This window comes from Pelodiscus sinensis, chromosome 1 (genome assembly GCF_049634645.1).
Source record: "Pelodiscus sinensis isolate JC-2024 chromosome 1, ASM4963464v1, whole genome shotgun sequence".
NCBI lineage: Eukaryota > Metazoa > Chordata > Testudines > Trionychidae > Pelodiscus > Pelodiscus sinensis.
This window is the reverse complement of record NC_134711.1, coordinates 148,065,397-148,077,219: the sequence shown is the minus strand read 5'-3', so window position 1 is coordinate 148,077,219 and position 11,823 is coordinate 148,065,397. Positions and strand designations below refer to the sequence as shown.

Genomic DNA, 11,823 nt, shown 5'->3' with positions numbered 1-11,823 from the left:
TTCAGTGTGATCAGGTGGTACTGAATATAAGAGTGGCAGAGTTATTCCACCCCAGCTCCCCCTTCACAGACCAGAACTTGATTCTTCCTAGATGCCCTCTCTCTGCCCACACTTATCATCACCACACTCCTTACCTACCCCCCCTCCCTCCGCACCCACTTTATACACAAGCCTTGCTCCATTGGGGCCTGATTCTCCTCAGCCCTGCACCTATGGAAGCATTAGCCATCAGAATACTCCCCTCCCTCATTCTGGCAGTAATAATGTTCACTCCCTTTGCCAACTGGAAACTGCTCCAGGTGCACAGAACAGCAGCCTCTGGCTTTGATGGTTTTCTGCTGCTTTACATTGAGGGAAGTGACAGAAAAACCAGGTCCAACAGGCCCACAAAAGACTTCTCTCTCCATTACCTGGCTTTTGTGGAGGGGTCCTGGCTATTTTTTCTGGTGGATCTTTCTGAGAACTCTATCTATTGTGAGATGACAACTATTTGGAACAAACATATGGAAACAGTAGAATTTTAACATAGGAAAGGTGGTCCCCAGAGCATGGGCTGGGTGCTTATTCAATACATTTATACTGAAATACAGGGCTGGCCTTACCATGAGGCCGCCTCAGGTGCCCTGGGGCGCTCCACTAGGACCCAGAGAATTGAGACCTTTCAACGTTTTGGCCCAAGTGAGGGAGTATGGGGGCATCATTTGAGCTCCCCGACTCAGGTGCCAAAATGTTGTGGGCCGGCCTTGCTGAAATGGAATGGGTGGCTCAGACCCTTGGCTGGGTGTTCGTGGATTTATGCCAGCTGTGCATATACACGGAGAGAAGCTAACCCAGAAGGGACCATTGTGATCTGCTAATCTGACCCTTTGTATAACAGGCCTGAGCACCTCACCCAGAATTTTTGCAATAAGCCTATAACTCCTCTTTGAGCTACAGCATATATTTTTTGTGTGATGTCCAGTCTTAATGTTGAGACTATTAGGGATGCAGAATCCATCACAAGTTGCTCCAGTGGTTAATTACCTTCACTATTGATAATTTGTGCCTTGGTTTTACTCTGAACTTGTCTGGCTTCAGCTTCCAACTATTGGTATCTGTAATGCCTTTTTCTGCTAAATTAAAAGCTGCTTACTTACAAATCTCTTTCCCATATAGGTTGTTATAGATTATGATCATGTTACCTGTTCATCTTTTCTTGGATAGACTGATCTTACTGAGTTACTGTTCTGTTTTTCAGATCTCGGATCATTCTTGTATCTCGTTTATGAATCCTTTCCCATATTCATACGATAAATGTAGTCACATATGCACCCGCTAGCATGCAGAGCACTTGTGATATACACACTTCAAGGAGCTGTGTCTGCAATTATGGACTAGATGTTATAATATACTAGTATAGCAACAATTGGAGAAAATACTGTATGTGGACATGCAGAACTGCTTCTTATAGACCAGGACCGAGCCATGTGAGGAGCCAATGGTGCTAGAAAAATTTAGCCTCAATGTTTCACTGTGCAACTGCCTAGCTCTCTAGAGTAGATGGACGTACAAAGAGAAGACATTCTTAGAGATGGAAAAAATCCAACGCAATTTAATAGAAAATGACATCCTTGCAGCAATCTATAGGACAGTTCCAAAAAACTACCATAAGGATCTCAATCCCTATTACATTCTATAGGTTGGCTGAAAGTAAGTTCTGTAGAACAGTATTGGTTTCATCCTTATTAAACTCTATAAAACTTTTGCACTAGGGGAACTACAGGATTTAGTTCATACTTCAAACCCTTCAACCCCCAGCCAAACTTCTGGGGATTTCAGTTAGATGATTTCAGTTCAGGTGACTTTCCTGTCCCTATTGGTCTAATTCCCCTCTCACTTACTATGCCATAATCCAGGAGTAACTCCGCTGAATTAAAAGGAGTTTGGTTTAAAACAGGGATGAGTAAGATCACACTTAAGCCCTATGTTTAAATGCAGCCATCCCGGGCAAACCAGAGATGTCTTGTGTGATGGATGGATAGATAGAGTTATGGTAACAACAAAAGTGCAAGGACCAGTTATGTTTAAATGTGATGTATCTATCTAAGGTGCTTATATATGGTACCCATCACCTTAGTAACTGACAACCTTTGACATATTTATCCTCACAATACACCTGTGAGGAAGGGCAGTGCTGTTACCCATGTTGTAGTGATAGGTAACTGAAGCACAGAGAGGCTAAGTGACTTGCCCTAGATCACACATGAAACCTGTGCCAGAGCAGAGATTTGAATCCAAGCCTAGGGTAGTGCCCTAACCAATGATCCATCCTTCTTCTGCTATATGGATCGGTCTAAAATATGGCGTGGCCCAATGTCAGTCAGCGAATGGCACTGAGTGGTATATTCCCTGCATGAAGGGGTACCACACCAGTGTTAGAACTGTCATGGTCACGCAACAACAGCCAATCCACAAACCCTTTTTTCCAACTGTTGATTGTCTCCCCCTCCTCCACCTCTGGTGCCCGCTCCCAAAGAGCATAGAGATGAACCCCTTCCCCTTCTGTAGGAGGAAATCATTTAAGTGTACGGCACACAGCTGGGGCAAAGCCATGAGAAGGGAGTGATGGACAGGCAACTCCTAATACAGTCTTCACCTAGTGCAACTAGGGACAGCCTCGGGAGCACTCCAAATTACACTGGCAGGGTAGGAGGCATGAATATTGGATTCCCTTTGGAGCATCAGGGTCCAGACTGGTGGATCCTTCCCCCTGATCATTAATTTACCATCACAAAAGCAATGAACGTAGATAGCACCAAGGCTCAGAGCCTCAAATACATTTAGATCCCTAAATCCTGTGGAAATCAATAGAATGTCTGAGTCCCTTTGTGGGTCTAGCCTTAGGAGACACCAATTCTTTCTCCCAACATAGCACTTGATATTAAAGGAGACAGAAGGAAGAAAGGAGAATTTCCCTCTGACGGACAAGGTCCTCCTACTCCAGCCCCCAGTTTTTGGAACAGGATGATAGCAATCCCCCCTGCTCCAGCCTTGCAAACTCACAATGTACCACAGGGCCTTTTTTATGCTGCAAGTTACATGCTAATGGTGCTCACACATTGGTGTTGCCCTGCTATGGGAAGAGTAGGCCTTGACCCTCTCTTGTGCCACTAGTGTACTATCCTCTGGCTGTGTCTGCAACAGGCAATCCCAGGCAGTTAGTTATTCACCTCACTCCCAGAGGCAGCAGACAGGGGCCCTTGACCCTGTCAGCGATAAATTTATAATCAGTGATAAACATCTCTAACACTGTCCTGTTTTCAGGCAGCTATCTTGCTAGGGGACTTGCTGGGGCTGTGGGTGGGGAAAGAGGGAGGTGGCTTCTGGTCAGCCTTGCTGAAAAGGAGTTAATTAAAGTGGCCATTTTGCCTTTTCATGCCCTGACATTCCTGTCAACTTTTCTTCAGCCGTTCAGAAACCATGTGACCAAAGTGGCCTCCCCTAGTCATGTGTGACCAGCTCTCCTCCTTGGCTAGTTTCTCACCATCCCCCGCCCTCCTCCTCCTCCTGCTGCTGCTCTAACACATTTCCATTATTTATGAGACGTTTGGTAAGAAAGAGATGTCGCAGTTTAGGCTTTCTCCTTCCTTCTTCCACACTCTTTAGCCTCTCCTGGCTGCCTCCTATCGGTAAATGGCCCAGAAGTGGAGGTGAGTTTAACCCACTGACAACAGGCATAGATTTCCCCCAACTCCTCATTCTTGAGACTGGCCATGCTCAGAAAGGTTTCAAAGTGTGTTATTTGTACAGTGTTGGGTGCAATGAGCACTAGTAAAAGATGGATTGGATCCCTGGAGACCAGAGTTCTCTGGGTTTAGCCCCAAAATAGGAACTGCATGAGCAACTGCCCTGTCCTGGAGAAGTCAATAGCCTCTCTCATGAGACTGTCAATGAGGGAGCCAATTATTGTTGGCAATTTTTCTGCTGGACCCTGTTCTCCAGGAAGTGGACAGAGACCTGCTTATTTCACGAGTCACCAAAAAATCAACAATTGCCATCTACCACCTTCAGGCCATAACCCATTTCTGTTCCCTAACCCAGTTTCTGGAGCATTTTTTAAGAGAAGCAATAAAAAATTATAATATTTTTTCTCTTGCTCTATGTCATTTACTCACTTCAGTGCTGTTATCATGTAGTTAATTAACCCTTTTAATAGGACCAATAGTCAAGCACTGGGAAAGCTAGCCATTGGCTCTGCCCGTGACACATTGGACTGGGTTTAATCTGCTTCCTGGAGTCCCTTCTCCAGGGCTACACTCACCACACATGAGCATCCTGAATATTACCATAACTAGGATTTCAACTTATATCTTTGTGGTCCAAGGCAGCGGCTTTACCTAGTAAATGAAAAGCAAACCACCCTCCTACCAAGCCATACAGACTGTGTTAAAACTAGCTCTGCTGGAAATTGTTCTTTGGCCTTCTTATTCCAATGGTGGCCTGAGAAGGTTGTTAGCTGCTGTTGGGAAGCAAGATGGGGGACTCTGTACTGGGAGGCTGTGATTCTGAAAAAGATTCTACAAGGTCTGCTTGAGAAATGATTCAGGGGGAGTCCTCTGGCCTGTTTTATAAGATGATCACAAGCAGTCCCTCTTCCTCAGTATCTATGCATTTTGTGAATATAAATAAGATCAGTCCCATCTTTGTGCTCTCTAGATATTGTGTTTGACACCTCTCTCCTCCACCCACACTCTTGAAATCAACAGTAGAAAAATAACAGCACACAGCCAAACTAAGCCACACACAGCTCCCCAGGAGTCTGGTTTCATTATAAACAACACACTCGGGCCAAGTTTGTCCAAACGTTCACTGATGTTCATGAGTTGAACCTAGGCCATTCTGAGTAAATCAGGGGCACTTTATAATTTCTTTTCCTTGTGACGTGTGGGCCCAGGAGGTAATGTCACATGCAAATTTTGGATTTGTTTAAGGTTCAGGGTCCAGTTTTGAGACCATGCCAGGGAATGGGTTGGTGTCTTATTTCATTGGTACTTAAATCTCTGTTGTTGAAGGATTTCATCCCTTAGAATCATGAGATCAGCTGTTTGTGCATGTTGCCTCCAGCATGGGTGTCACCTCAGGATTTCAGCCACATCCCAGACCAGAAAACAGCCAATCTTGGGTATGAGTCTGGCCAAGACCTAAAACTATAAGGGAGTGTTTGGGATCAGACATTTTAATCTAACTGCTTGCTTGCCTTCAAAATGTAAAATGGTTCATATTCAAGATGCTGATTGAGACAGCTCTGCCAGTTTGAAGCACAAGTGAGGGAAAGTGAAGCTACATGGGCCAAAAAATATGTCTGTACATGGCCCAGTTAAAGGGAGATGCAGGGACTTGCAAAGGCCACACAGAGTCAGTGGCAGAGAACCCCCAAACCCTCTTCTTCACCCACTGTACCATCCTTGATCCATCAATGCATGCTTGTGTGGGCCAAAACCTCAGCTGATGTAAACTGGGTTAATGCCAAAAAAGTCAATGGAATTTCATGGGTTTTTGCCAGTTGAGGATCTGGTCCAAGGTTTGTAAAATGCACTATGAACAAGTGAAGTGTTATTTAAAAATCAAACCAGTTATGATGATACAAGCAGAAGACCACGCTAGACGCAAGTTAACTCTATTTCTAAATGGCAGTGCTTGAGGTGACACCTCTGGGCTTATATGACACACCCTTCTTTCCCTTCCCCAAGAATGCCAAGGGTATGTTTAGGAACCCACTGCTGAAAGACTAAGAGTGGGGACAATTTCTCCCCCACTTTCTCATTTCTGCAGTATGCCCAGAGAAACCCTCAAACCATTGCATTTTACATTTCTTCCTTAAAACCTCACTGTGCAAATGTTTGCTGTGAGATGATTGGAATAACCCCTCTTCCCAGACCTTAGTTTGATGGATTTCCAGGGTTGGGGGAGTTGTACTCACACGGGAGGGAAGCAGAAATGGGCAAGAAGCGGGTTCTGCTGAGTGAGACCCACACTTGATACAGAATAAAGTTAACCTTCTGACCTGTCAGCTCCTGGGGAAGGGATGTGGGAAGGGTTGGAGGAGAGGAGGGAGATGTGACACACTCAGGGAACTGAAGAAAAGGGATTTGTAACAGGAGGCCCATTAGGGCTGCTGAGAGAAACACACAAGGATTTTGAAGACCCCCTTATTTCAGGAGCTCAACTTTCTCGGAGCCTCCTGAATCGAGGGTTCTCACCATCCAGCACAATATATACAAGCACACATGCGAGTGCGTGCACATAGAGTGGATGCGGAGGGGGGGGGGGGGGCGCAGAAGCGACGGTTAGAAAGCCTTGCTGAGAAAGGTATTTTTCATGGGGGGCGGGGTGTGGAGGGAAAAAAGGGCAGGCCCCTCGCTCCCTACTGAGCCCATTTCTCCTGCTTTGCTGGAGCTGTCAGGCATGAATCCCAGTAGCATTCCGTAACTAATTGACAGTAATGGGGGCCATTGGGAGTCTAAGAATACATGGCATTACCCAGCATGCATTGGAACAAGAAGGGGGGCTGCACAAGGGCAGCTGTGGGGGGAAATAAAGAATGTCTTTTAAACTTTTTTTTTTTTGTGGTTTGTTTTGTTACAGAGGTGGGGGAGGCCAGAGAGGGGTTGAGTGGAAAAGTGATTTTGGAAAAACTTTTATTTATCAGAAGTGAAAAAAAGGTGTAAATGGAGGTGAAATCTTCTGTTTTCCACAGTGTCCCAAGGCTTTGGGGGCTGGTACTACAGGGAAAAAGTGGATTGAATTTCAATTTAAACCTAGTGAAATCTAGGAACAATCTCTCTGTTTTGCATCTCCTCCTGGACGTATAGCAGATTGTAATATACGACCTACTGGCATGGCTGTTGAGTTGCTGTTTCTAGAAACAACCCACCCTGTGTTTTCTGTGCTTAAGGAATCAGCACAGAAAAATCTCCCTCTGCACATGTAATTTGGGATCCCTAGCTCCATATGTTTATTTCCCCCTTTCAAATATTAAATACATATTTGGAGAAAAAAGGGGAGCCGATTTTCTTCTCTCTTATAATCCTGCTTGTGTGGAGCTGCGCTAGCATCACAGATGGAATTTTGATTTGACTCACACAAAACCTTTTTTCAATTAACAAAAGTAAACTTTACCGAGATCTGTTTGTTTATAAAAACAGTCTAAATGTTTTTTGCTATTTTCCAAATGGAAAGAAATGAAAATGGGATACCTTTCTCAGGTGCCCATCACCATAGCATCTGGGTAGCAGAGAGAGAACTGAGACGCTGTCATGTTTTGAAATACTTTGATCCCCACAACAGCTAAAGAAAGACCCCAGCCTCTACGATAGCCCCTGTGTGCTACTCCAGTGGTGCAAAGAGACTCAAAAGCCGTCTTAGGGTATCTCCTTCAAATTGCCTGACTTAGGGGTATGGCTGGGGAGCCCAGAAGCTGGGGAAAGAAGAGGCATGTTTGGGTCAGCCTCCTGCCCCCATCCCAGGGGATGTGAGGATTTTAAAGTGGCATATCATAGACTCCAAAGAGACCACTGTGATCATCTAGTCTGACCTCCTGCACATTTTACTCAGTTATTCATGCATTGAGCCCAGCAACTTGGATTTGGCTAAAGCATATCTTACATAGCCATCTTTTGTCCCCTAGTATGTCTGGATTGTGTGCAAAACACAGCTCAGCCAGGCATGAGCATGCTGGGCCTCTAGTATTTAGAAAAACATTTACTTTGCATTTTGAATGCTCAGTGTATTTTACATCACCCACACAAGTGCTGTGTCTACAAATGATCTGCAGTATGTGATATTACAGCAATAAGCTCTTCAGAAGGAGGAGCATCTCTCACTCTCAGGCTATGTCTAGACTGGCATGATTTTCCGGAAATGCTTTTAGCAGAAAAGTTTTCCGTTAAAAGCATTTTCGGAACAGAGCGTCCGTGCCAATCTAGACGTGCTTTTCTGCAAAAAAGCCCCGATCGCCATTTTCACGATTGGGGCTTTTTTGCAGAAAACAAATCTCTGCTGTCTACACTGGCCCTTTTGCACAAAAGCTTTTGCGCAAAAGGACTTTTGCCCGAACGGGAGCAGCATAGTATTTCCGCAAAAAGCACTGATTTCTTACAGTAGGAAGTCAGTGCTTTTGCGGAAATTCAAGCGGCCAGTGTAGACAGCTGGAAAGTTTTTCCGGAAAAGTGGCTGATTTTCTGGAAAAACTGGCCAGTCTAGCCACCACCTCAGTGTATACTGTGGCCCGTGGAGTGGGGCCTCAGTCTTGGTAGGACCCTTTAAGACCTCCCAGGGTACAACTACAGAATAATAGTGTACCATCAAGATCAAAGACCTCTATTTAAAACACTTCCTCAGCAGCTCAGGTTATTAAAACTGGGGAAACAAAGGGTTGAAAAAACCAGGCCAGACTCTCTCCCATGCCAAGATATGGTTGGTGCAGAAGAATGAGAGGGAGAGAGTGGAGGTGGCCTTCTGCATCAAGCATATTTTTGCACTTGATTAATTACAACTCCCTGATTCTCAGGCCAACCTAGCCCCAGCCTGGGTATAAATTAGAGCAGCCTTGGAGCTGCTCCCACGTATACCACCTTTCTATGGAGTCTCACATCAGCTGAGAATTGTAATAAGGGAACAGAGCTCCTTTTCCAGCCTTATCACGCCCCCTGCACAGGTGGAGGAGCAACAGGTGTAGGGACCAGCACCACCACCACCATCATCATTCACCAGCTGGGAATTGCTTTCCTTTCTATTCTGAAGGCTTTGAGTGGTATGTACACAGACTTTTTGGTGTCTTTCTCTGTGTGGGTGAATTTCCACATGCCAAAGAGATATTTTATCACACTGTGTGGTTTCACTCTGTAACTATTGAGCAGATCTTATACAATGATAGACACAGGGCATGATTATGGACCAAATTAAATCCTCATTATGCTGGCCTTGGGTGCATTGTCAGACAAGAGGGCAAACGCTGAGTGTGTTTAACCTAAACCCTTAAAGTGGTCCAAAAGCTGACTAATGCCCACCCTGGCTGACATGTATCTTATTGGAGTATGGTGGATTTTTATTTTAACATTTAAAAATCCTGGAAGATGAAAATGCATGATATGCAGTAGCTTCTTCTGCTACAAAAAATAGTTTCTAGAAAGAGGATTTTTAAAAAGATCAGGAATATTCTTGTTTGTGAATATTTTTGTAAACTTTTCTCTGTTACCATTCTCTGGTTCTATTCTCCATCCTCCAGACCCCCAGCTGCAGTTTCAGCAGCAGTTTGTGACTCAGCTGCCATTTTGGGGTCAAGGTGCATCATACAAAGTGACACTTGGCACATCAAACAATACCTAGATTTAGATCTCTCCAATTCCCATTCAAGTCAATAGAAAGATTTTCATTGACTTGAGTGGAAACTGGATCACTCTCTATACCAAACAGAAGTTTAAAAAATGGCTGCAGGGCCACAACATGTCCCCACCTAGTGTCCTATGTCTCCCCATCAGTTTGCAAGCTCTTTAGGTCAAGGACCATCATACCTAGCACATTGTCATCCTGGTCCATGACAGAAGGCTCTAAGCTTTCTGGCAATAGAGAGACAGGTGGTTATTTGCGTTATTTGTAAAGGCATAGGGAGTAATGAATCTGCATGTGCTTGCTGCATTATGTTATCTGTGTGCTGTGACTTTAATTTGCAGCACCAACTGCCATTTTATTCTCACCGTTGCTGTTAGCTGGTATGGTAGAGGCATGCACCCTGGGCTCCTAATGGAGATGTCAATTCCATTCTCGCTTTTTCTTGCTATTGTTCTTCCTTCATCTACAATAAAAATCATTCAGATTTCAATGATTGATGTGTATGAAAAAATGGAGGAGACATAATACTGTCCCTTTTCCTCTTCCTGAGGGCTTCAAGACCTGTCCCTACCCTCTCTGCTCACCTCTTCAAGCTTCCCTTTGTCTCCCCTATTGCCTCTTTCTCCACCCATTTCACAGCAGGGATGTAGGGACCTTTCAATATAGGTCAGGATGAGGTCCCAGCTGTGCACTTTTAGAAGTGTCAGCTGTAATGTTCTTGACAGTGGAGAATAAACAGGGTTGGGCTGTATTGAATACAAAGGGGATTCTTTCCTGAGGCTACTGGGCACAGACTGACTCTGTGGATGTCTCTGGCTCTCCAGCTCCCAAACTAACACAGCTCATGCTGCCTCATGTCACCTCACAGACTCGCCCTGCTGGGCTGGATGTATTGGTCACAGAAGGGATGTTTGACTATGTTACAATGCACGGCGGTATCCTTGTCTAAAGTCCAACCAGCCTAATAGACAACCTGTGGGACAATCAATGTCTGCAGCGTAATTGTGGCATTAAGGTGCCACCCCAGGAGAAGCTCTGGGAGACACCATTTGTTAGGCAGCCATCGTACATCCTGCTGCACACAGGGCGCCCAGCCATCATCCCCAATGAACTCCACCATTCCCCACCACAGGCCTACTGCACTAGCTGAGTAGTGGGAGGAGGAATAGCTCTGAACTTTCTGCTAGTCTCGTAGCCTTTGCTCTCAGGGGAAACTGCCCTGCCCCGGCAGGCAATAGACTTGAATGAGATAGAACAGGGTTTCTTAACCCCGGGTCTGACAAATCAGGTTGTCAGAATGTTTCAAAGGGCCACAAGGCAGAACTTGTCCCACGGGGCTGGCTGGGCTTGCCTCCCTGGCTTAGGTACCCGGGGTCTCAGCCCCACGCAGCTTTGGCCCAGCTGTCATGACAACAGGAGCCTGGAAGCCCAAACGTAAGTGAGCAGCACTGCAACCCTTGCAACCAGGTCACAGATCCACTCATATACATTTGGTCCAGTCGGGAAGAGGGGGTAGGGAGAGCAGGCAGAGTCAAACCTGCATGATGCAGCAATCCCAGAGATTGCAACACCGAGAGCCCATCCAGTGAGCCTGACGGCACAGGTGCTGCAGAGGACACCACTGTGGGGTGAGTGCTGGGCAGGAGCCAACCCCCAGGCAGCAGGACCCAAAACCACCCCAGAGCTTCCACACCCAGACTGTTTACCTAGTCATGACAGGACATAAGCATTTGCAAACGGATCTTAAGCCCCAAATGTTAAGAACCACTGATCTTTGCTGTTCGGAATGCATTTGGCTTAGGAGTAGTATTGAGGGGTTTTAGACAGCACCCTGGGTAGGTGCCATGACTTTGCTTCCTTAACGTCAGCATCAACAGGGACTGTTTGCCCAGGCTCCTAAGTGAGAAAGGGCTTGTACAACAATCACACAGCATGGTTACGTATCCTCCAGTAGACTAGACCTGATAGCCAAGATGAGCACAGTCCTACAGCACCATCTCCCAGCAGTCCCCCCATGCAACTGGTGGAAAAGGTCCAGCTATTAAACAATAGCTTTTCATCCTGTGAGAGTTTTAGTGGTGGCCCTGTGTTATGACAGAACATGGTTCTTTAAACAAAGCAAGAACTCTACCTCCGGTTGTCGGCTGCATACCACTGGATTTGCAATGGTGCATCCACAAAGCCTGCCTCTGAGTCCTGCACCATTTTGATAGCATTGCCCATGTTCCGTCTGAGAGCCTGGCTGGATCCCCACCATTAACCCTCTTCCCTGAGCACCCAAGAGAGATCTGAGCCTTGAGTTAACTTCTGCTTTGCTGGAACGTAAATAGGGATTTGGGACCTTGTCACATACACTTCTCCCCCTCCCTTCCACCAACCTTTCAACTTATCCATAAGCAAAGGCTTATATGACTATAAAACAAATGGTATAAATAGCTCACGCCGAGATAGCCC

The 11,823-nt window shown here is 45.7% G+C and overlaps 1 protein-coding gene across 1 annotated transcript in view; it reads left to right on the top strand.

Annotated features, from left to right (window-relative positions):
* Positions 1-8,667: 8,667 nt before the first annotated feature.
* Positions 8,668-11,823, top strand: part of BOC (BOC cell adhesion associated, oncogene regulated) — a 135,291-nt gene continuing 132,135 nt past the window's right edge. The window contains exon 1 of the mRNA XM_075906705.1: positions 8,668-8,791. The gene's annotated coding sequence lies outside the window, so the exon portion shown is untranslated. The remainder of the gene's footprint in view (positions 8,792-11,823) is intronic.